General features: G+C 44.5%; 1 pseudogene across 1 annotated transcript in view; it reads left to right on the top strand.

Annotated features, from left to right (window-relative positions):
- The first annotated feature begins 279 nt into the window (after positions 1-279).
- Positions 280-24,874, top strand: part of LOC147608941 (putative glucose-6-phosphate 1-epimerase) — a 26,379-nt pseudogene continuing 1,784 nt past the window's right edge. Inside the window, exons 1-7 of the transcript XR_015264302.1 lie at positions 280-471; positions 804-886; positions 1,294-1,391; positions 19,998-20,072; positions 20,557-20,613; positions 20,719-20,876; positions 20,982-21,113. The product of XR_015264302.1 is annotated as a putative glucose-6-phosphate 1-epimerase (transcript). The remainder of the gene's footprint in view (positions 472-803; positions 887-1,293; positions 1,392-19,997; positions 20,073-20,556; positions 20,614-20,718; positions 20,877-20,981; positions 21,114-24,874) is intronic.

The following is a 24,874-nucleotide window of genomic DNA, read 5'->3' as shown; positions in this document are numbered from 1 at the left end:
CCAGTGTTTACATTCACACATCGGGAGAGTGTAAAGTGGCTTTGTATGCATCTGAAACCTTGTAACAATGATTGGTTTTGAAGGAATGGATGTGCCTTTTTGTTGTGGAAAGGAGACTCTCCACTTTAAGGAGATTCTCCACTTTTTTGAAACAAGGAAGCATATGGATAGGCTTTTGTCCCCTCCCCCCCCCACAAGATCCTTTCTTCTCTACCATTCATTTCCCCTTCTTATCAGCATTGCACTTTTTCGGGGGGCAAGAATATCCATCTTCATTGGAGCAAGAAAAAGCCTTATCGAAGAGGGGGCTAGGGCTCGGACCCGCATCTTATATATGCATATATAGATGCTTCCCTAAAAAATCCCCCAACCCCCTCCTCCCCCTTTCCAAAAACCCGCAAACCACGTGCGTGCACACACACACATATCGCCTCCTTCAAAGAGACAATTAAGCCTTGTAATGCATAGAGGGTAATGTTTGCAATCTATGAACCTCCTTTTTTCTTTGGCAATACACAAGGGTTTGAAAATTACTCTCAAAAACACTATTTGATGGTTTATGATTAATCAGCTATACGTTTTCAATTGTATAATAACGAGTACTTAACCCGCATGTTGAGTACTTAACCCGCATGTTGCTACGGTATGTAAAAGATATTAAGAAGCATGAAAGCCAGAATACAAAGGGTCAATAGAAGGGATTTTTTCCTCTCATTTTTTAGAAATCAAGGATTTCTTTTTCTCTTGTCCATGGTTAAGATGTAAAAGATAATAACATATTATTTTAATACCATGATTATTAGAATTGATCATAAAATGTGCCGCCACGTTGTCGTTGCCGCTGTTGTCAAAGGAGGAAGGAGGGTAGCGAGCTGTCTTTGCGCAGGTGAGTTTCTCTAATGTCCATACCAATTCTCAGTGCTAGGTTTTCAATTAGGGCTTCTGATGGGAGTTTAAGTTCTAATTAAGCAACAATTAGGGGTTCTGCTGCTAGCTTCAGTAGGGCTTTTTATTGGATTATTTTCCATCGTGCTATTCTTAGTCAGGGTTTCATTATCTACGTTTTGGTCGCATTAACATCTTTTTTGGGTTTTTATTTCTGCTGATTGGGGTTTGATTGTGTTTACAGCTTTTTAAAAGGGTTTTCTTCTACACCAGGGCTTTAGTTAGGGTTAATTGGAGTGGAGTTTTTGATTTCACCATCGATTGTGCTTAATTAGGGATTTGGGAGGGGGATTACTACTTTTTAAAATTTCTGTTAGGGTTTTTGTGTTGCCCTTTCTGATGTTTCAGGATTTCAGAAGGTTGGGAAAATGCCAGTTGATCTGGTGAAAGACCCCTCCGGCTTGGACACGCTCTTATTAAGGGAGCCGCAAGGAGCTTCTGCAGTGGTAAGTCACTCTTTCCATATGCTCTGTAAGTTAATGCTGTTTAACTAGCAACGATCCCCTTGAGTGTTTTACACTGGGCTTTTGTAGGCATGTTTATCAAGTAAAGATACTGGATGCCCAGCCTATAGGTGGCTGGTCATCTTTGCTGTCCATGCTGGTTTTGCCCTGTCTCCGATGTCCATTGCTTTGTTTGTTGAAGGCTTGCCGCTCAGAATGGCCACCACTATCTGCTGAACCCTAAGCTTAATGGTCCCAAGTAGTCATGACACATTTATCCTTGTGTGAGGACGATGCATGTGACATCCCCTCCTGCTTATCTTAAACAATAAGAGGAGAGTCATTCCTGATGTTTCACGTGGATTTGGTACTGTTTCAACATGTAGATCTGGTTGTGGGACCTAATCATCTGGTGCGGAAAGAGAGAATGTTTGCGAAATTTTGCTACTGTTTTTACAACTTCAAGCAGCTTCTCAGCGGCCTTCAATAGGTGCTGTTGTTCTTCCCCTAGTGTAGTGCCTGCTGTTCTTGCTCACAAAACAAACTGTTAGTGAAAATCGTGTGAATTATAACTGAGCGTGTTTGAGAGGTTGAGGGAACCTTTGAGTTTGGAGGGCATTGCTATGGGTTTCCCCTTCATTGAGTTGTGATGCACTTGGAACAAAGTCATCGGCAGCTGGGGAAGAGCACATATTTCACCTAGTAGTCTGCTACATAGCACCTAACATCATAGTCAAACTCCCATGTCACAGAAAATCTCATGACCTTATTCATAATCCCAGTAGCACAACCTCAACATCATCATTCATGACATCCTCAATCCATGCATGATCATCCACACACCATTTATCTTCTTGTTCAAGGGATCTGGCAGAGCTGAGAGTAGGAAACACTTCTTCAGCTGAGGGCCTGAATTATTAACAAGAAAGGCATTTGCACCTCACTTCATGTGAAAAGCCTCTAGCATGGTGGGACAGAGCAGAGCTATGATTGCTTACATGATTTATATTACCTGGTGCTCAGAGGTGAGAGTGAATAATATTTAATAAATCCAGATCGAAGAAGAGGCTGACAGCATTTTACTTTATGGGTTTGAACAGCCTGGCAGTAACCAATGCCAGCAACACCTACTGGTCAAAGATCCCTCGCCTAGAAGACCTTGTGAATCGGCAACATCAACATTTCTAAAACCAAGCGGCTCAGGTGTCTTTGCCAGTCCCTCCATCTCAACAAATCACCTGCTGAACCCAGCAACCAGACAAGGTACCAGCTGTTGTCATCAGTCGTCGTAGCTTTGTTGACGGTCCGCAAAAGTTGACCAAGTTGATGAAGACTTTCTTTGCCTTGTTACCCACCAACAGCAAGTAGGGCTGAGTGAGAAGCTATGAAAGCCGATACAGAATCTTGGTGATGGCTTAGGCAACACAATGGAGACTTCAGAATTTCATCATATTGTCGACCATGATGCCTGGCTAGAACAAGATGGAAGGCACACACATCAAGAAAAACTGCCACGTCGATGTTGAGCAGAGATTAATACTTTGCGTGATGAGCCTCACAGGGAACCCATCTCTGCTTGTTTGATTAGGCTCGACCGGAGGTGATAGATTCTCTGACGATGCCTCAGCCTATATTATTGCACCCATCCACTAAACCAGGAGAAGAACATGGCCATAGGCCAGCCTTGTGCAGTCTGTTTGTAGCCCATCCGGCATGAGCAGCCTGTCAGCTCTCTCTCTCTCTCTCACCAAGCCAAATAGGGGTATTGTAAAGCCCCCAATCTAACAGACCTTGCGATTATGTACAAACAAAAAGGAAAACGCACAAGAACTCAAGCATCTAGCTCATTGTCCAACCATAGAGCCATTCAAGCTCACCCCCTAGCATAGGGGGATAGTAGCATTAGAGACATGGCTCCACGTGCAAAGTCCATGGCATCCCATGCCACGAGTACACTCCCATCGGAAGTAAGCACCGTGTACTATGTAGTCTCAAGGCCTGGAGTCTAGGTCTGAGGAGCTCTCTCACAAACTAACTCATAAAGTCACTTATATAGTCCTCCTATAAACGAGGAGCCAAATATAGCACGTCTCATAAAAGCTGCTGACCCCGACTTAAGATGCCTAACCCCTAGGCTATGGTTAACCTAACATGAAGGTCTTAACCCTGATTAGCCTTGGGACGTAACATACTTCCTCCCTTAAGAACCATTGATGTCCTCAGCAATGAATCCGGGGAAGCGACTCTTCAGACTACGCATTGACTCCCATGTAGTCTCAACCTCAGACCATCCTTTCCATTTGATCAAGCACTCTGAATAGATGGTATGTCGAGAAGGTCTAGTACGTTGCTCGAGAACCAACTCGGGTTCCATGGGAATATACCTAGTCATGTCCTCGAGGTTAGGGATCTCCTCCACTAGCAAAATCTCATCACCTTTACCTAGATGTTCTTTCAAACGATTGGTGTGAAACACAAGGCGAATGTTGATTCCAGAAATTAGTGCTAATTGGTAAGCCACATCACCAATCTTCTTTGTGATGTGGTAAGGACCACAACACTGAGAAGATAACCTGTAATGCTTGCCGGTCCTCATCTTCTTAGAGTCCTTTGGGACTTTAAGATAAACCCATATGCCCTCTTGTAAAACTCTCGGGGTTCGTCGTTGGTTAGCGTAATACTGAGCACGATCCTGAGCACTTTGTACTCTTTCCCTTGCAACTTTCAGCATAGCCTGCATATCTTGCTAGAAATCCATTGATGATTGCAACTTGACCCCCTGTAGTCCTACGTCAATGGGTGATTTCGGCTGATAATTGTAGATAAGCATTAATGGGCTAAAATCAATAGTTGCATGCTTACTACTGTTATAAGCAAACTCAACCGGTGGAAGATATCTTTCCCACTCAGACTGTCTCTTGGACACATATGCCCTTAGCATATCCTCCATAGTCTGGTTCGTCCTCTCCGTTTGACCATTCTATTGGGGATGAACTGAAGATTACATGTCGTGTTTCCAATTTGGAAAACACCGATTGCCAAAATTTTGCAGTGAATTTGGAATCTCGGTCGCTAACATTCCTTAGGGAATCCATAGAGCTTCTACAATTGCTCCACGAAGAGCCAACTAGTGACTTTTTACCGACGACTTGGTAGGGATAAATGTAGCCATCTTTGTCAATTGGTAGGGATAAATGTAGCCATCTTTGTCAATTGGTCACTTTGCCACTTATTCTCAGGAATTTGCAAAGGATGCAGTAATTCTCCAGCTCTAAGCCTGGTGAATATTTGAGTAGAAGAGAGAAGGCATGGTGATATTCCTTGATGGTTTTGCTCCCCTACTTTAGCTCTAAGAATTCGTTTATTAAGTTGGCAATGGGTACACTTCCGCACTCAACAAAGGATTCATGGATGGGCAACAGAAATGGCAGCCAACCAAGGCCAAGGTTCTATGTATGTCTGGGTGCCCCGCATTAGGTGTGTCATGTGTCACCATTTGGCCACCCAATTGGTCCACCCGTGCTTTCTTATCATGTATGTACATTGGACTGGTGTCCATGGTAGTTGTATATGCCGGGGATTGATGCCACTCATGTGATACTGTGGACTTGGCTTTCCGTTGGGACTTGTGCCTCCGTGTACATGCCTGGAAATGCTTGGTGGATTGGTGTTCCATTGGGTCTGGTACCTCGTGTACTTGCCTGGAGCACATCTATTTTGGTATAGTCTCATGAACGGGGATCGTCCATACCAATGCTGCATTGCATAGCATCTTTATGTGCTTGCTTGCAATTGAAATTGCATGCTGTTTTCATGCTTGCTTGACCAATGTGTAGTTTCGGGTAAGGGGACACCCGCCCGCGAACTGTGTGTGTGATACTGTCTGCTGACATGGTTATGTGGCATGTGACAGGTGGTAAGTATTGGTCATAAACTTGGCCTTAGGAGTTAGCACTAATTTATAAGTGAGTGTGTACACACTTCATTAAGTTTTGGGCGACCAAAACTCACTTAGAAATTATGACCAACCCGGTGTTCACACACACTGATGTCTCGAGGTGGACATAACCCAATGTCCACCGCCCAGACCTTATCTCCTTTGTACAAGGGGAGTAACCAGCCATGTGTCCACTCTAGCTTGCTCCACATAGCACCTGCCTGCCACTTACACTGGACAACTCACCACCTCACTCTTCCTCCTCTCTCTAGAGATAGGCGCCTCCTTCATGAGGACTGTTGGGCTGCATTTTTTGCACTATCTCCTTCCCAACTCCATTTCCAAGCTTGCTAAGGTGATTTTCAAGCTTCCAAGAGTGTTTCCGGATGCTAATCACTCTCCTACACACTCCCAATGACTGAAATTCAGCAAAACAGCTCTCTTTATTGCTGTAATTTTTGGTCTTTTTGCTGAAAACCCTAATTTCAGCCCTCCTTTCTCAAGTTGAACCATAGGGGAAGCTTTCCCAAGGTTCCATTCATCCTCTTGAAGACTTTTGTTGCGAAGAAAGGCGCAAATCGAAGATCTCAACACTCCAAGGACTTCCATCGCGAAGACTTCCGCTGTCATCGACTCTACTTGCTATTGGTAAGCTTTTATGCTTAAATATCGAAGGAAGTAGTAGGAGGGAGGAACTGGATTACAAGATCACATACCTTGTGTAGTGTTCTCTTGTCCTACGTGCTCTCTTGCAGATTGTTGCTACCATGTGTTGGTGGAACAATAGAGAGCAGATGGTAGGGAACATGGGCACTTGAGAGGGTAGTGTGGATTGCAAGTCTACATCGACAACCACTTGTTTGCAATACTGTATTCATATGCATTGGTATGGAAATCTGGTTAGAAATGCCCATGACACTATGTACTTGATTCTCCCAAGATCAATATACTTTATTTGAGGGAGGGGTCGGCCGTTCCAGCTCATTGTGTGTCTCTTGTCAATTCAGCAATTTACTTCTTGTATTTGAGTAAGTGTCCATCAAATCTTAGTGTATTTAAGTGTATTGATTAGCATTGTGTTCAACCAAGTTACATTGGTATTAGAGCATACGGTTCTCTTTCACTTCTATTGTAAGAGACGATCACCGTGAACACTAGCTATCTCTACACTTAGAACATTATGGACAGCCATACAATGAATGTTGGAGATGCTAACACAAGAGGCAGGGACAATGAAATGCATGCTTCCAATGCTTTACAAGATGAGCAAACTCATGTGGTGTACGATAGGGAACATGAATATGTGGGATAGCCGTCCCGTGGCAAAGAGAAGATGCAAGAAGAAGAGTCCATAGTCTTGAGGGCTGAACTTACTTGTATGCAGGCTCTTCTCCATGCACAACAAGAAGAATTGAATCTCTACCACCGCGAGGATCCATTGGTACATGACCGTTTTGAAGGCCAAGAAAGCTGAATCTTATATGGATCATGCAATGGCAATGATTGCTCAAGAGTTGCACTTGCAATCGAGGGATGGAGCACGTGCATACTTGGCTCGTACCGAGGATGCCTATGGAGAAAAGGCAACCATCCCACATGTCTTGGAATCTCCACATGTGCCCGAACAAGAACTTATGTCTAAGAGGATGAATCTCCATGCTATGGGAGAGGAACAATCAATGACTTCACGGCATCCAAGAATACCTTATGTAGCCCGTGAAGGATACAATGTTTATGGCAGTGGTCAAAATGTATGTCAAATGCCATTGCCGGTTGAAAATGTGTATGCACAACACATGCAACATGGGTTGCAATTTTCTATTGGTGTAGGTATTCCGTGCATCTCTCATGCCACTCATGTCTTCGAGTGTGCTCGTGAGGGAGGGGAATATGATGCATCAAAGGCGCTTGCCTTTATTACCCAGTTTGATATTGCTTTCAGTGATGAGGATTTCACTCAGAAATCCATGATCCGGCATGTAAGCATGTTCATGAAAGGCACTGTTGCCCATTGGTGGCTCACGGAGAAGCTCTCACCGAATCCTGTTAGATCATGGGAAGAGTTCAAAAAGAGGTTCTATGCTCAATTCTTGCCTCCCAATGCATTTAATGAGATAACAATGAAGTGGGATTGGGTGAAGCAAAATGAGGGGGAATCGGTAAATGCATATGTACAAAAGTTTTGGAAAGTGCTTTTGGAGGTGTTTCCATTTATGCATGTCACCGAGGCGGAAAGGAAGAGAAGGTTTCAATCGGGATTGCAACCCATGTACAAAGCGGGACTACAAATGTATCCTGGTCATACCTTACACCAACTAATCGCAGCCGCCGCCGCCACCGCCACCGAGCAATTGGAACTCCAATTGAGTCGATCCAATAAGGCTAAACCCTCATTTCAAGGCAAAGAGAGGGCTGTCCAAAACCTGCAAAATAATGGACAGCCACCTAAAAAGGACCAAAACCAAGATAAAAATGGTCGAAAGGTTGAAAATAACACTACGAAGAAGTGTCCCTTCAAACTGAGAGACTATGGTCTCACTCTGGAGCAGAAAAAGCAATATATGAGTGAGGGGAAACGCTTTACTTGTAGTAGCACCGAGCATATTGCAAAGGCATGCCCAAATAAGAAGAAGCGTGATAATGTAAATGCATCAAGGCCTAATGTGCATATGGTTCCGGATGTGCAGGGCAACACTTCACATGATAGCAAAGACAGGGTTGTATGTAAGGCTTGGGGACAGCTCAAGGATCAGCCCGCTTTGTCAATGTTTGATGATTGTGCATCTGAAAATTTCATATCTACACAGATGGCAGCTGCTTTGGGTATTGAAGTGGAGGACATGGGTCCTCAAATTGAAGCAGGGGCTGCCTTTGTAGGTAGAGAAGTGCAGGTCATGTCTATTTTTGGCAAGTTTCGCATACACATTCAAGGCTATGTGGATCATGAGGATTTTCTTGTGGCGCCTTTGAATGGCTGTGATGTATTGCTTGGAAAGCCTTGGCATACACGTATTGATCCGTGCAAGGCTTACAAGACCAACAGGATCACCTTCGTGCATAAAGGCTGAGAGCATGTAATTGATGCTGGTGAAGAGGGCCATTCCCCTTGTATCCAATGTACAAATTAAGAAAGTAATGAAAAAGAGTGTTTTTGCGTACTTGATTTTTGTACGAGATCATATTGAGGAAAATAATGTATATGTAAACACTCTTAGTAATGATAGGCTGAAATTTTTGCAAGAGCACAATGATTGTTTTGCTGATGAGTTACTAAATGAGTTGCCACCCGTATGACCGGAAGATCATTGCATTGATCTTGTGCCGGGTAGCAAGTGCATCCCAAAAAGAGGAGATCATGAAGTAGGTGAATGAGCTTCTTGAGAAGGATTTGGTTCAGCCAAGCTCTTCCCCATATTGTTCACCCGTCCTCTTGGTTCAAAAGAAGGATGGATCCTTTCGTATGTGTGTGGATTATAGAGCTTTGAATAAGCTTACCATCAAGAATCGGTTTCCGATTCCACGCATAGATGACATCCTTGACAAGTTGGATGGATCGGCATGCTTTAGCCGAATTGATCTCAAGAGTGGGTATCATTAAGTGCGTGTAGTACCTGAGAATGTACATAAAACTGCTTTCGGGACAGCATTTGGGCTTTATGAGTATCTTGTTATGCCTTTTGGTCTTACAATTGCCCCGGCAACATTCAATAGAATGATGGATCGTATATTCCGTGGGTACATAAAATTTACAGGTGTCTTCTTTGATGACATCCTAGTCTTCTCGAAGACCGAAGAAGAGCATAGAGCTCATTTGGCCATTATTTTTGAAGAACTCCGTAAGCATAAACTCTTCATAAATGCAAAGAAGAGTGAGTTCTTCTTGTCAGAGATACATTATCTTGGGCATATTGTGTCCAAAGATGAAGTGCGGATGGATCCTGCAAAAAATGATTCAATTCGGAATTGGCCTGAATTGAGTTCAGTGCATGAGATCCGTAGTTTTCTTGGATTATGCTCTTACTACCACAGGTTCATTCGGCACTTTGCATGGATTGCTTCTCCTTTGCATGATTTGACAAAGAAGAAGGCTGTGTTCAAATGGACTAATGTAGAGAGAGATGCATTCCTCAAATTTAAAGATGCAACTACTCATGGTCCAGTGTTGATCATTCCAGATTCGCAAAAGCCTTTTAGTGTGGATTGTGATGCATCTGGAAATTGCATAGGAGCTGTCCTTAATCAAGAGGGACATGCCGTGGCTTATGAGAGCCGTAGATTGTGTCACCATTTGGTCACCCAATTGGTCCACCTGTGCTTTCTTATCATGTATGTACATTGGATTGGTGTCCATGGCAGTTGTATATGCCGGGGATTGATGCCAGTCATGTGATACTGTGGACTTGGCTTTCCGTTGGGACTTGTGCCTCCGTGTACATGCTCGAAAATGCTTGGTGGATTGGTGTTCCATTGGGTCTGGTACCTCGTGTACTTGCCTGGAGCACGTCTATTTTGGTATAGTCTCATGAACGGGGATTGTCCATTACAATGCTGCATTGCATAGCATCTTTATGTGCTTGCTTGCAATTGAAATTGCATGCTGTTTTCATGCTTGCTTGACCAATGTGTAGTTCCGGGTAAGGGGACGCCCACCCGTGAACCGTGCGTGTGATACTGTCTGCTGACATGGTTATGTGGCATGTGACAGGTGGTAAGTATTGGTCATAAACTTGGCCTTAGGAGTTAGCACTAATTTATAAGTGAGTGTGTACACACTTCAATAAGTTTTGGGCGACTAAAACTCACTTATAAATTATGACTAGCCCGGTGTTCACACACACTGATGTCCCGAGGTGGACATAACCCAATGTCCACCGCCTAGACCTTATCCCCTTTGTACAGAGGGAGTAACCACCCATGTGTGCACTCTAGCTTGCTCCACAAAGCACCTGCCTGCCACCTACACTGGACAACTCACCACCTCACTCTTCCTCCTCTCTCTAGAGATGGGTGCTTCGTTGGGCTGCATTTTCTACACTATCTCCTTCTCAACTCCATTTCCAAGCTTGCTAAGGTGATTTTCAAGCTTCCAAGAGTGTTTCCGGATGCTAATCACTCTCCTACACACTCCCAATGACTGAAATTCAGCAAAACAGCTCTCTTTATTGCTGTAATTTTTGGTCTTTTTGCTGAAAACCCTAATTTCAGCCCTCCTTTCTCAAGTTGAACCATAGGGGAAGCTTTCCCAAGGTTCCATTCATCCTCTTGAAGACTTTTGTCACGAAGAAAGGCGACAAATCAAAGATCTCAACACTCCAAGGACTTCCATCGCGAAGACTTCCGTTGTCATCGACTCTACTTGCTATTGGTAAGCTTTTATGCTTAAATATGGAAGGAAGTAGCAGGAGGGAGGAACCGGATTACAAGATCACATACCCTGTGTAGTGTTCTCTTGTCCTACATGCTCTCTTGCAGATTGTTGCTACCATGTGTTGGTGGAACAATAGAGAGCAGATGGTAGGGAATATGGGCACTTGAGAGGGTAGTGTGGGTTGCAAGTCTACATTGACAACTACTGGTTTGCAAGACTGTATTCATATGTATTGGTATGGAAATCTGGTCAGAAATACCCATGACACTATGTACTTGATTCTCCCAAGATCAATATACTTTATTTGAGGGAGGGGTTGGCCGTTCCGGCTCATTGTGTGTCTCTTGTCAATTCAGCAATTTACTTCTTGTATTTGAGCAAGTGTCCATCAAATCTTAGTGTATTTAAGTGTATTGATTAGCATTGTGTTCTACTAAGGTACAGATTGCATGATGGAGAGCTATCTCTTGGCATTTATGAGAAAGAGCTCTTGGCTGTAATTCATGCACTTACTATATGGAAACATTACCTTCTTGGGGACTGATTTCACTGTGAAGGCAGATCACCAGAGTTTGAGGTATTTTCTTACCCAAACTAAGTATTCAGAGAAGCATATGAGGATGGCCAATTTCCTCTCTATGTTTCATTTTCAGATCTTGCACACCCCAGGTGTAACTTAGTTGAACACAATGCTGATCAATACACTTAAATACACTAAGATTTGATGGATACTTGTTCAAATACAAGAAGTAAATTGCTGAATTGACAAGAGACACACAATGAGTCGGAGCGGCCGACCCCTCCCTGAAATAAAGTATATTGATCTTGGGAGAATCAAGTACAGTGTCATGGGCATTTTTTACCAGATTTCCATACCAATGCATATGAATACAGTATTGCAAACAAGTGGTTGTCGATGTAGACTTGCAACCCTCACTACCCTCTCAAGTGTCCATGTTCCCTACCATCTGCTCTCTATTGTTCCACCAACACATGGTAGCAACAATCTGCAAGAGAGTATGTAGGACAAGAGAACACTACACAGGGTATGTGATCTTGTAATCCGGTTCCTCCCTCCCGCTACTTGCTCCCATATTTAAGCATAAAAGCTTACCAATGGCAAGTAGAGTCGATGACAGCGGAAGTCTTCGCGAGATGGAAGTCCTTGGAGTGTTGAGATCAAGGAGTGTTGAGATCTTTGATTTGTCGCCTTTCTTCGCAACAAAAGTCTTCAAGAGGATGAAGGGAACCTTGGGAAAGCTTACTCTATGGTTCAACTTGAGAAAGGAAGGCTAAAATTAGGGTTTTCAGGAAAAAGACAAGAAATTACAGCAAAAATGAGAGCTGTTTTGATGAATTTCAGTCATTGGGAGTGAGTAGGAGAGTGATTAGTACTTGCAAACACTCTTGGAAGTTTGGAAAATACCCTAGCAAGTTGGGTATGGCTATGGAGAGCTTGGAAATGGAGAGAAATGGTGGAAATACAGAGTCTTCAGCCTCCAAAAATCTTCATGAAGAGAAAACACGAATTTTCTCTTAATAAGTAAGTGAATTGGGGTCGAATCAGGTGAAGGGACATGGGGAGATGCCCATTTATGAGTAAAAGGGGAGGATTAGGTTTTGGAAATTGAGTTTTGTCCGCCTCAAGGCTTCAGTGAGTGTGAACTTGGAAGTGGTCGTAATTTATAAGTGACTTTCTGGCGCCCAAACTTTAATGAAGTGGGAACGCACTCACTTATAAATATTGGCTAAGTCCTAAGGGCTATTTGAGCCTAGATTGGGTAATACTTACCACCTGTTAACATGCCACACAACCATGTCAGCAGACAGTTTCACACGCACGGTTCACGGGCGGGCGTCCCCTAGCCCGGAACTACACATAGGTCATGCAAGCATGAATACAGCATATGCTGTATTTCAATTTCAATTGCAAGCAATTTCAATTTCAATTGAAATTGCAAGCATCTTTATGTGCTTGCAATTTCAATTGCAAGCAAGCACATAAAGATGCTATGCAATGCAGCATTGGTATGGACAATCCACGTTCATGAGACTATACCAAAATAGACGTGCTCCAGGCAAGTACATGAGGTACCAGACCCAATGGAACACCAATCCACCAAGCATTTCCGGGCATGTACACGGAGGCACAAGTCCCAACGGAAAGCCAAGTCTACAATATCACATGAGTGGCATCAATCCCCGGCATAAACAACTGCCATGGACACCAGTCCAATGTACATACATGATAAGAAAGCACGGGTGGACCGATTAGGTGGCCAAATGGTGACATCCCCCCCGGCTTCTAAACAGTTGTCCGCAACTGAAAAGCATCCAAATATGTCTGAAGCACATGCGGGCAATCTTTGAAGAACTCTTCATCTACCCATTTAGCATCAATGGGAAGATAGTTCCGAAACTTCACAAGGTAACGCCTCACAACTTTGCCTGCACAGCAAGCTTGTGTTCCTTGTGATACACAATCTGCTCTGGCTGCAAGATCTCCTCAAGCTCATCCACTTCTGGTGGATCCTCAATGACCATTTCACTGGGCTTCGGCCCTACATACTTGCGAAGGAGACTCACATGAAAAGCATTGTGTATGTGCCAATGACTAGGTAATGCCAATCTGAAAGCCACTTCATTGATCTTCTCGATCACTCGAAAAGGCCCATTGTACTTGGTTGCAAGCTTAGGATTTGCACCCTCTTTGCCAGGCCTCCTTGCTTTCTCAAATTTCAGCAATACCCAATCATTCTCTTTAACATCCAATTGCCTTCTATGCTTGTCGGCAGCCCTCTTTTGCTTGTCTTGAGACCTTGCAATGGCTGTCCGCACCTGAGCGAAGGCAATATCTAAGTCTCTAACATACTCATCAGTTGCAAAAATGTCATCCTGTGTACGAAGGATGGGTGGTAAAACCACCTTGCCATAAACAATTTCAAACGGAGCCTTTCCTGTGGATGCATGCATCGTGTTGTTGTATGCGAATTCCACAAGCGGTAAGTACTTCTCCCAAGAAGACTTTTGATCCGCCACAACATTTCAAGAGATCCAACACGGTTGAATTTGCAGCCTCACTTTGCCCATCCATTTGAGGGTAATAAGCTGATGAGAAGTCCAATTTGGTGTCCATATTTTCAAACAAAGCACGCCAAAAGAGACTTGTAGTCTTGGGATCTCTATCCCCCACAATGGACTTCGGCATTCCATGATGTTTGAACACTTGTGCAAGATATATTTTAACCATATGCTCAGATTTAATGGTCTTTTTGACCGGCAAGAAATGAGCTTGCTTGCTAAACCTTTGAACACGGCCTTCTTCTTTGTCAAATCATGCAAAGAAGAAGCAATCCATGCAAAGTGCCGAATGAACCTGCGGTAGTAAGAGCATAATCCAAGAAAACTACGGATCTCATGCATCGAACTCAATTCGGGCCAATTTCGAATTGCATCAATCTTTGTAGGATCCATCCACACTCCATCTTTGGACAAAATATGCCCAAGATAATGTATCTCTGACAAGAAGAACTCACTCTTCTTTGCATTTATAAAGAGTTTATGCTTATGGAGCTCTTCAAAAACAATAGCCAATTGAGCTTTATGCTCTTCTTCGGTCTTCGAGAAGACTAGGATGTCATTAAAGAAGACACCTGTAAGTTTCCTGTACCCACGGAATATGCGATCCATCATTCTATTGAATGTAGCCGGGGCATTTGTAAGACCAAAAGGCATAACAAGATACTCCTAAAGTCCAAGTGCTGTCCTGAAAGCAGTTTTGCGTACATCCTTAGGCACTACACGCACTTGATGATATCCACTCTTGAGATCAATTTGGCTAAAGCATGCCAATTCATCCAACTTGTCAGGATGTCGTCTATGCGTGGAATCGAAAACCGATTCTTGATGGTAAGCTTATTCAAAGCTCTATAATTCACACGCATACGAAAGGATCCATCCTTCTTTTGAACCAAGAGGACGGGAGAACAATATGGGGAAGAGCTTGGTTGAACCAAACCCTTCTCAAGAAGCTCATTCACTTGCTTCATGATCTTCTCTTTTTGGGATGCACTTACACGATAGGCTGGCCTATTAGGTGGTGAGCTATCCGGCACAAGATCAATGCGATGATCTTCCGGTCGTATGGGTGGTAACTCATCAGCAAAACAATCATTGTGCTCTTGCAAAAATTTCAGCCTATCATTACTAAGAGTGTTTACATGTACATTATTTTGCTCAACATGATCTCGTACAAAAATCAAGTACGCAAAAACACTCTTTTTCATTACTTTCTTAATTTGTACATGAGATACAAGGAGAATGGTATCACCCTCTTTACCAGCATCAATTACATGTTCTCGGCCTTTATGCATGAAGGTGATCCTGTTGGTCTTGTAAGCCTTGCATGGATCAATATGTGTATGCCAAGGCTTTCCAAGCAATATATCACAGCCATTCAAAGGCGCCACAAGAAAATCCTCATGATCCGCATAACCTTGAATGTGTATGTGCAACTTGCCAAAAATAGGCATGACCTACACTTCTCTACCAACAAAGGCAGCCTCTGCTTCAATTTGAGGACCCATGTCCTCCACTTCAATACCCAAAGCAGCTGCCATCTGTGTGGATATGAAATTTTCAGATGCACAATCATCAAACATGAACAAAGCGGGCTGATCTTTGAGCTGTCCCCAAGCTTTACATACAACCCTATCTTTGCTATCATGTGAAGTGTTGCCCTGCACATCCGGAACCATATGCACATTAGGCTTTGATGCATTTGCATTATCACACTTCTTCTTGTTTGGACATGCCTTTGCAATATGCTCGGTGCTACCACAAGTAAAGCATTTCCCCTCACTCATATATTGCTTTTTTTATTCCAGAGTGAGACCATAGTCTCTCAGTTTAAAGGGACGCTTCTTGGTAGTGTTATTTTGAGTCTTTGGACCATTTTTATCTTGGTTTTTGGTCCTTTTTAGGTGGCTGTCCATCATTTTGCAGGTTTTGGACAGCCCTCTCTTTGCCTTGAAATGAGGGTTTAGCCTTATTAGATCGACTCAATTTGGGTTCCAATTGCTCGGTGGCGGTGGCGGCTGCGATTAATTGGTATAAGGTATGACCAGGATACATTTGTAGTCCCGCTTGGTACACGGGTTGCATCCCGATTGAAACCTTCTCTTCCTTTCCGCCTCGGTGACATGCATAAATGGAGACACCTCCAAAAGCACTTTCCAAAACTTTTGTACATATGCATTTACCAATTCTCCCTCATTTTGCTTTACCCAATCCCACTTCATTGTTATCTCATTCAATGCATTGGGAGGCAAGAATTGGTATTCTTCCTGTCTGGCTCATAGGGAAAGTCGACCAGCCCTCAAAGGCTATTTTCAGCAGTCAACCAGCCCTCAGTAGCCTCATAAGAAATCGACCAGCAGCAGTACACAAGCCTGCAAGCCCCCGGTTAGAAGGAAAACTGTTCAGATGAACACGACCAGCTCTTCCTCTCTGTTTTTATCATCTGTCCAGCCTTTGTTCAAGCTGTAAATCAGTCGGCCAGCAGTGGAGAACATGCAGAAAGGGTCGGGCAGCACCTCCCATGCACTTGTTAGGTTTTCGTCGCAGTAGAAGGCTGTAAACAGCCCGTAGAAGCAGTCGACCAGCTCCCATGCACCAGGAAAAGCAGGTGCCTCACATAAAACTGGAGTCTTACTCCAAATTAGAGCTCCTCCGCCAGTTTTAGCTCCCACGTGTGCTTTTTAGGTCCAGAAGGGGGCGCCTACTTGGCATATATTGTCCAATGCCCAGCTTTTGGCCGCCACGTGTATTAAATAAGTCCTGTTCAATGTGTACTCACTTATAAGTTGTCCGGCCACTTATAAGCGAGTGTGAATCTGCATCAATAATTATTAGCATGTGAACTCATAAAGTTGTAAATTGAGTTTTTGGGAATACTTACCACTTGCAAAACACATGTAGACCACCTGTTAGTCCCAAACAGGTGTGCACATACACGTCCATAGGGTGCCCAGGCCATAGTTACCAAGGGACGGGGACGAGAACGGGGACGGGGACGGCTAAAGGTAGGCAACGGGGACGGGGGGGTGGGGACGGTGTAGTGAGTAGGAGAGGGTGGAGAGGAAGGTGATGGACCGTGGAGTAGGAGAGGGAGATAGTGGAGAGGAAAGCTTGAGTAGGAGAGGGAGATCGTGGAGAGGAACTCAAGTCTTGGAAGGCTCGAGTAGAAGAGGAGCGGCGCCAAGCCCATTATATAGTTGTGTTGCTCTCTCTCTCTCTCTCTCTCTCTCTCTCTCTCTCTCTCTCTCAAATGGCCAGTGTTAACGGCTAGTAGCTGTTTATTTGAAAAAAAATGCCTGAAGATTTAGCTGTTGTAGCCGTCCCCGTCCCCTGCAGACAATGTCCCCTCGTTCCCACAGGGGGAACGCCCGTCCCCCTGGCCGTCCCGTCCCGCCCCCCTGGCCATCCCCAGCTCGGTGTGCAGGCCTCTCTGCTCGGGACGGCGTTCCCACGTCCCACGTGGGCGTCCCTCCGTCCCCCTGTCACTATGGCCCAGGCATCCTCGGCCCCATGGACAACGCAAGCAGAAAACTAAGGCATTGTCCAGGCAAACAAGACAAGTCATCCAAAGATAAAATCAAAGTCATGCACACACATGAGTGCAGCTAGACTGGAAGAAACACCCATCTACTCAGTTGTATCCGATAAAATGTCCAGGGCTCATGATCCTTCGGGAACCTTCCCAGAACATAAATACAAAAGATCTCCAGGATAGCTAGTCCCAGGGAATTACATCATGTCAAGCTCCATGAGCCATACATGTACACCATGTCAGGTCCCACCAGCCACACATGTATTATTATGTCAGGCTACACCAGCCATACATGTACTGTCATGTCAGGCTCCATATGCCACACAGACACACCATGTCAGGCTACACCGGCCATACATGTATGTCATGTCAGGCTCCACATGCCACACATGAACAATAGAAAAATAGAAGTTGTAAGGAATTTTGTGACATTCCCCCCGGCTTCTAAGCAGTTGACTGCAACTGCAAAGCTTCCAAGTAGGCCTTCAGAAGCTCCAGATAATCCGCAAAAGCCAATCCCATTCCTTTCGTATATCCTTCTCGAAGTGAGGAGGAAGGAACTGATCATAAAATTGCTCTTTGAAAGCATTCCATGTATGGGCAGCTGTCCTATCCAAAAGCTTTGCCATCCACCAATCACTTGTAGTCTCTTTAAGATGCATACCCACATGCCTGAGCATAGATTTCTTGGTAAATTCCTCAGTGCAAAAGGCTAGTTCAAATTGCCTTATGAAAGCAAGTGCCTTGGTAGTATCCAACTTTCCATTATAGCTCTCGAATTTGATGGCCTTGTTCCCTAACTTGAACACTTTGGCCTTCTTGCTATGACTAGCATCCCGACGCTCTAATACATCATCCTCCTCGTCATGTCTACGAATGGCGATGGTGCCGAGATCTAGGGCTGATTTCTCGTGTAATACCTTCCACTTTGGATGGAACTTTAGGAGCAGGAACATACCTAGAAGGTGGAGACACCACCGACAATGCATGAAGATCTTTTGCATCTCTCAAATGGGCTGAAAACCCCTCATCATCCCCACGAGCTGCATGTCGATGTACATCATCTCTTCGGGTTGCATGCCCCCTCATATCTGTTGCATGGGTTGCAAGCCCCCTCAAAACACTTGCTCGGACTGCATGCACACTTACATCACTTGCTCGGGGTGCATACCCTCTCACATCACTGGTGCGGGTTGCATGCCCTCTCACATCACTGGTGTGGGCTGCATGCCCTCTCACAACATCATCGGAGTTCCCTTCATGGGATAGCCTGCGAGGCTACCGTGTGAAGACCCACTTGCCCTCATCATCGGAAACAACATCACCACGGCTTTTTAAACAAGCAACAGCCAACTCACGAGGTTTGTTGATTCCCATCTGTTGGGCAATTGCATTAAAAGTGACCACATCAGCCTTGACATGAGACTTTGATTCAATGACCCTCTATACATCAGGATCTCTTTGCAAAGCATGGAGCTCTTCAAGCTCATTCATCAAGGCATCAATATCCTGCCGATCCTCAGCCCTGGCAGACAACGGTGGATCGTTATCCGCCAAAGCCCGAACATGATCCCTGTCTCTATCTTCTTTCCGCGTGAGGCGAGTACGGGTGATACAGTCCTCCACAGAATGATCTGACTGGCTGGCCATAATGTATCTTCCAGCTTTTCAGAAAGAAAAGAATTTTCCGTGCCCCGGAATCGCTCTCTATCAGTTTCCCAAGTATGATACCGAATAGACTACAAGGGTGCAAGAGTGCCCCTGCACACACAGAATGATCTGCTTGGCTGGCCATAATGTGTCTTCCAGCTTTTCAGAAAGAAAAGAATTTTCCGTGCCCTGGAGTCGCTCTCTATCAGTTCCCCAAGTATGATACCGAATAGACTGCAAGGGTGCAACAGTGCCCCTACACAGACAGGAGGGCCACGAAGTCTTTCCACACACTCACTGCCACTTAAACCAAAAGTAACCTCTTTCGAGGCGCGACAATAAGACGAGGGCTACCTCAGAATCCCAACCTTCTCTCACGGATAATGACTCCTTACAGCCATATCCAGCATCATATGAGGCACAACTGTGTAGAGAGCCAAGCTCTGATACCAATGTAAACGGAAGGGCAACTGTACATGGAAAAACTTATCAATCATGAAATCTGAAAATACACAGGGTGCCCAGGCATCCCCGGCCCCATGGACAACACAGGCAGAAAACTCAGGCATTGTCCAGGCAAACAAGACAAGTCATGAAAAGATAAAATCAAAGTCATGCACACACATGAGTGCAGCTAGATTGGAAGAAACACCCATCTTCTCAGTTGTATCCGATAAAATGTCCACCACAACACAGCTTTCATAGGCTAGATGTTTCCAGGTTCTTGAATCTGTTTATAATTATGGTGCATCTACACTACCCATGCAGTGTGCACATCGCTAACCTCATCTACACTCAGGGCCTCAGTTTTATTATGAGGAGGGCTTACAGTGGCCAGCACTCTGTGCTAAACCTTGAAACCAATGATCCTTTTTGGTCGGCTAACAATGTGTAAAAGTACTAACTCTCAAAGCCCATCCGTCTTGTCTAAGTTTTGGTTCATGTAGGGGCGTTTTTTTCATATATTTTGTTTTTGAATATTTGGGCTTATCTGTACTCTTTAGATAATCAGCATGCTGGCTAACATGAACAAAGGGTGTGCAGCTATATTTGTATGGTGGACAAGTGACATCATGGAAGAACAGTCGTGGAGAAGAACTACTTTTTCTTAGCAGTAAGGTAAATAGTAACAATTTGGCTTCAAGGAATAACAAAATGCTAATTCTTGCTATCCAAAGCTGTGCAGTTGTCCAACCAGCTACTGTGAGTGTGCGCGCACAGGCTCTCTCTCTCTCTCTCTCTCTCTCTCTCTCTCTCTCTCTCTCTGATCCTAATCTTCATTGTGGCTTCACCTATGGAGAAGTGTAGAATTTTACTTCAATGGTTTATCTGTGAAGATTTGTCTACTAAGGTGACATATCTTAATTTATGACCTTTACCTACTCTTGGGTGCTGAAGACGTGAGTGGGGATGTCATAGCACGTAGTCTATGCTATGCGTGATGGAGTTGAAGGTTTGAAGCTTTGTGAGTAGGCTCTCATGGAGTCAAGATTACACTTCGGTGTTAAGTTTGGGAAGTAACCTGAAATGCCTATTGGTATATAAAGAACTGGCGTAATTGGCCTTGGTCGAAAAAAAAAGCAGTCAAATGTTTGGATTTCAGGCCACCGTCAAGCCACCAAGAGCCAGCAGAGGCGGTATACAAATATGCTTTCCACAGGTTGGTTGATGCCTAAGCTGTCTCCAAGCTTGTGAACTCATCTGTTAATGAAAGCTGATTACTAATACCAAGGTTTACTGGTGGTGTATTGTGGTGCATGTACAGTTCAGCAATTTGGGCTCTTTGGAACAGCATGGTTTAGCAAGATGTCGGCTGTGGAGCATTGATCCTAATCCGCCACCACCTCCTGTTAACGGCATCAAAACCTTTGCTGATCTTATTTTGAAGCCCTCAGATGAAGATCTGAAGACATGGCCCCATTGGTATTTGTATTTCGTTATGAATCTCTTTGCTAGAATTCCCTTTTTGTTTCACTTTTGGGCCACGTTTGAGCTGTGAGACGGTTTTTGTTTTTTGTTTGGGAGCAGTTTTGAGCTCAGAGTTCGTGTAGCTTTGGGACTTGCTAGCCTTACACTTACTTCAAGGATCAGAAATGTTGATAGCAAGCCTTTCTCGTTCACTTTTGCTTTGCACACGTACTTCTCAGTGTCAGACATCAGGTGCACCAATTTTGTTACAAGTGATGTCATATATGTGTCATCAAACCCAGGGTTATTTTTAAAATTCTCTCTCTCTCTCTCTCTCTTCCACCCCCCCCCCCTCTCTCCCCCCCCAACACACACACACACACATACACACACACACAAATATTTGTGTGTGTGTGTATGTGTGTGTGTGTGTGTTGGGGGGGGAGAGAGGGGGGGGGGGTGGAAGAGAGAGAGAGAGAGACAACACACACACACACACATACACACACACACAAATATATGTGTGTGTGTGTGTGTGTGTGTGGTATGTATATGTATATGTACACACACATGCACATATATTTGTATTTGTGTGTGTGTGTGTGTGTGTGTGTGTGTGTGTGTGTGGTATGTATATGTATATGTACACACACATGCACATATATTTGTATTTGTGTGTGTGTGTGTGTGTGTGTGTGTGTGTACCTACGTATAGTACATATATATATTTGCATATGTATATGTATATGTGTACACACACACACACACACACACACACACATAGAGAGAGAGAGAGAGAGCTATTGACACATACAAAAGACCCGAAGGGCCTATGAGACCGTGAATAGTACAATGATATCATGGGTATAGAGTGCCATGGAAAAACAAAAAAAGAACGTGAAAACTGAAAACTGAAACATGACTATATATAAGCCTCTTGATGGGAGATGTGGCTATGGTAAGGGCATGTCATGTCGTCGGATAATCTCATTAATCTCTCTGTGTGGTGGAGATCCTCGGTGCTCTGGGTCGGGGGCACCTGGCACGTGGATGCAGTAGGCCTGCCCACTTAGTACTCCTTTGGAACGCGAATATGGCCCATGTGTACGGCTGGAATGAGTTGATGTTGATGCGGCAGTGTCGGTATGGGTGGCTGATGTGGATGCTCGTGCCGTGAAGAAATCAGTAATGGATTTCTGGGCATCGTCTTGTATGGGCTGGCATTGTCTCTGGGCATGTCCTCTCAATACTCCGTATGGACTCTATGTCATCTGAGCTCTATCAAGTACATCCCGAGACATCTGTGGTCCTCATACTGCATCACCCACGCCAGTGGCCCGAAACCCCCCTGGAAGAGGCAGTGAAATCTCCCCCGTATCTCATAATACGCTAGGCATCTGAACATATAGTGAGCCTCGTCCTCTACCTCCCCTATGGTGCATACCATGCATATCTGCTCCTCTCGTGGGATGTTCTCAGTTCTCCATGGAGGATACTCTTAAGGCCATGGGAGGATACTTTGAGCTGACCGATCATGATGCGCATAGCATGACGTGGATCTGCATGTACCTCAGGATCTCAAAGAATCCACCCCTGGTGAGTCTTAAAAAATGCTCCGTGTAGAACTCACAATTCATCCCTATCTTTGATGATGACACCCAAGTTTGATGTATGTGTAGGCTGAGTAGATCCAACCGGATGATTGATGCAAGCCTTGGCGACCTATCAGGCATGAGCTTCACCGATATTGTAAACACTTGCACCTAAACCATTGCCATGCCATCACTACCACATGGCAGTGCAGTGTGTCACTTGTGGAGTCCGACTCTGCTTGTCGGCTGCTATCTGATGTCTGGCTGTGCCCGTACTCGTAGGTGTATCACATTGCAACTGTCCTCAGCTGCATAGCGCCCATATAAAGTGCCCTTCCATAAAAGAAAACGATCCAAGCAAAGCTTATCTAAGATACCCAAGATCCCGAACACTGCTGTGAGGCAACTTTGCGTCCATTGCGAAGGTTCACATTCCGTCCTCGCTGCATTAGCACAAAGACTTGTGGATGACCAACTTCCACCTGATCAAGCACTCTTCGTTTATCCAACCGTCCATGAAAAAACACTACAAACCTCTTGAGTATCCTCCGGTAGCCTAGGAGAAGAACACACTAGAGAATGGCCGAGAAAAACTGCGCTATCCAAACTCGAGCCACTAATGTATCGGCTCAGATGGAGCACACGAGCTGCTTACACTGTCTCCGCTGCACCTTGAAGGAAGAAAGTAGAACCAAGAACCATACTCCTCAGAAACGTTGCACCAAATCTGTATCCATCGGTACTCCTTGGCACCTCTATGTCTAAACCACCCATATCTTGTGGAACATACTCCAAGTAATACCGGTTGTTGTCGGTATAATCTCCAAGAAATCTGTGTACTAGGAAGATATACCAATTGGCCTATTCTCCCATGATGAAGACAAATTTGATGACATGTCCTCCTGTGGTGCCTCCATAACATCAGACATTGAAGCCGTCTTCCCACCACAAGAGAGCTACACCCGTCAAAGCCGTACGCACCAAATGGAGCTGAAAAATATCTCATCCACCTGTTGCGTTGCCAACATGGCAATCATTTGGCAGGTCCAGTTGGCTACGATTCCTCCGTCCATCTTTCCGTTGAACTTGGGAGGCTTTAGAAGCTTCATTAATTGAGCTTGTTCCTCACAAGGCATGGAGAAAGAACTTGGCAAACCGGCAGTCCCTCGACGTGGAATCGGTGAAGGCGAGCGAGAATTGTTTGGAGAGTCATCAATTCACAAAGGATTTGAAGGCCACTAGGACTTTCTCCTCATTTGAAGAGGTCGGGGTGGTGCTTCACACGAAGAAGTAATATAACTGAAATTCAAGTGCAAGATGTGGCAGAGAATGAAGACGTCAAATCATAGCCCTGTGACCTACTCTTTACTCATGGCTAGCACTTTTCCTACAAAGAAACTCTTTGTGAAGTACGCCACTGAGGAAAGCAGATGATTATGTCGATTTGGCGATCCATGTATATATATGTGCCAATGCTCCTAGTTGGCCAGTAGTATTGCTATCGGCCACTTGCACTTGACTTCCACGTCATAAGTGCCATGCCACCATTGTCATGTGGTAGTGCCACGTGTCACTTGCATTGTCCGACTTTGCTTGTCGGTTGCTATCTGATGTCTGGCTCTACCCTACATATGCATAGGTGTGCCACAGATATAATGGTGCATTCTCTCCAGGGCAGATTTTTAAGGGCACACTCTGAGTCTCTAACAAGAGGATGGTAGTAGTCTTGACTCCCATGTTATTTCTGTATTTTCAGTGTTTGTGAGAGTGCTTCCTGGTCTAACCTGTCTCGATAGTAGGTTGCGAGCATTTCTGATGGCATTTTACTACTGAAGTACTTTGAGTGCTTGATCACCCCAATTTCTTACCCACGATATGTGATAAGTGGGCGTGCTTTGGGCTGAACTGTTTTACCAGTCATTGTCTTTGTTTTTTCCACATTGACACCCAATTGATTACACTTGCAGAATTGATCCAAGATAGTCACCTGCTTTTGTAAATTGTCGTGGCTGAATGCAAAGAGAAACTACATCATCTGCATATATGAGTAACAAAAGTGCATGAAGTAATCATTAATAGGGATAGTTGAGGACTGTATAAACATAGGTCCATAGATACCTTCCTCTTGCTGAAAGATTATTGTTTCTGGCTGATTTATCATCTATGCATAGCTCAAAACAGAGTAACAAAATGGGCAGCCTCCTTGACCCATATTATTAAAGACAGTTTGGGGAAACATTGGTTTTAAGGTGAAACAGGGGCCCTGGGGGGGGAGATGCTTAGACACTGGGGAAGTAGAAGCAGGCAGGAAATAAGGTGTGTAGGATAAAGAAAAGGTAGCTGCATGGATAGATGTAGCATCACATGGGAAGATGAAGGTGAACAGTGTGAGGGTGAGCTGAGGGCAGCCTTAGATGAGAA

The sequence above is a fragment of the Cibotium barometz genome, chromosome 52, assembly GCF_041138505.1.
Source record: "Cibotium barometz isolate CiBa-2024 chromosome 52, ASM4113850v1, whole genome shotgun sequence".
NCBI lineage: Eukaryota > Viridiplantae > Streptophyta > Polypodiopsida > Cyatheales > Cibotiaceae > Cibotium > Cibotium barometz.
This window is presented reverse-complemented; position numbering and strand designations above follow the sequence as displayed.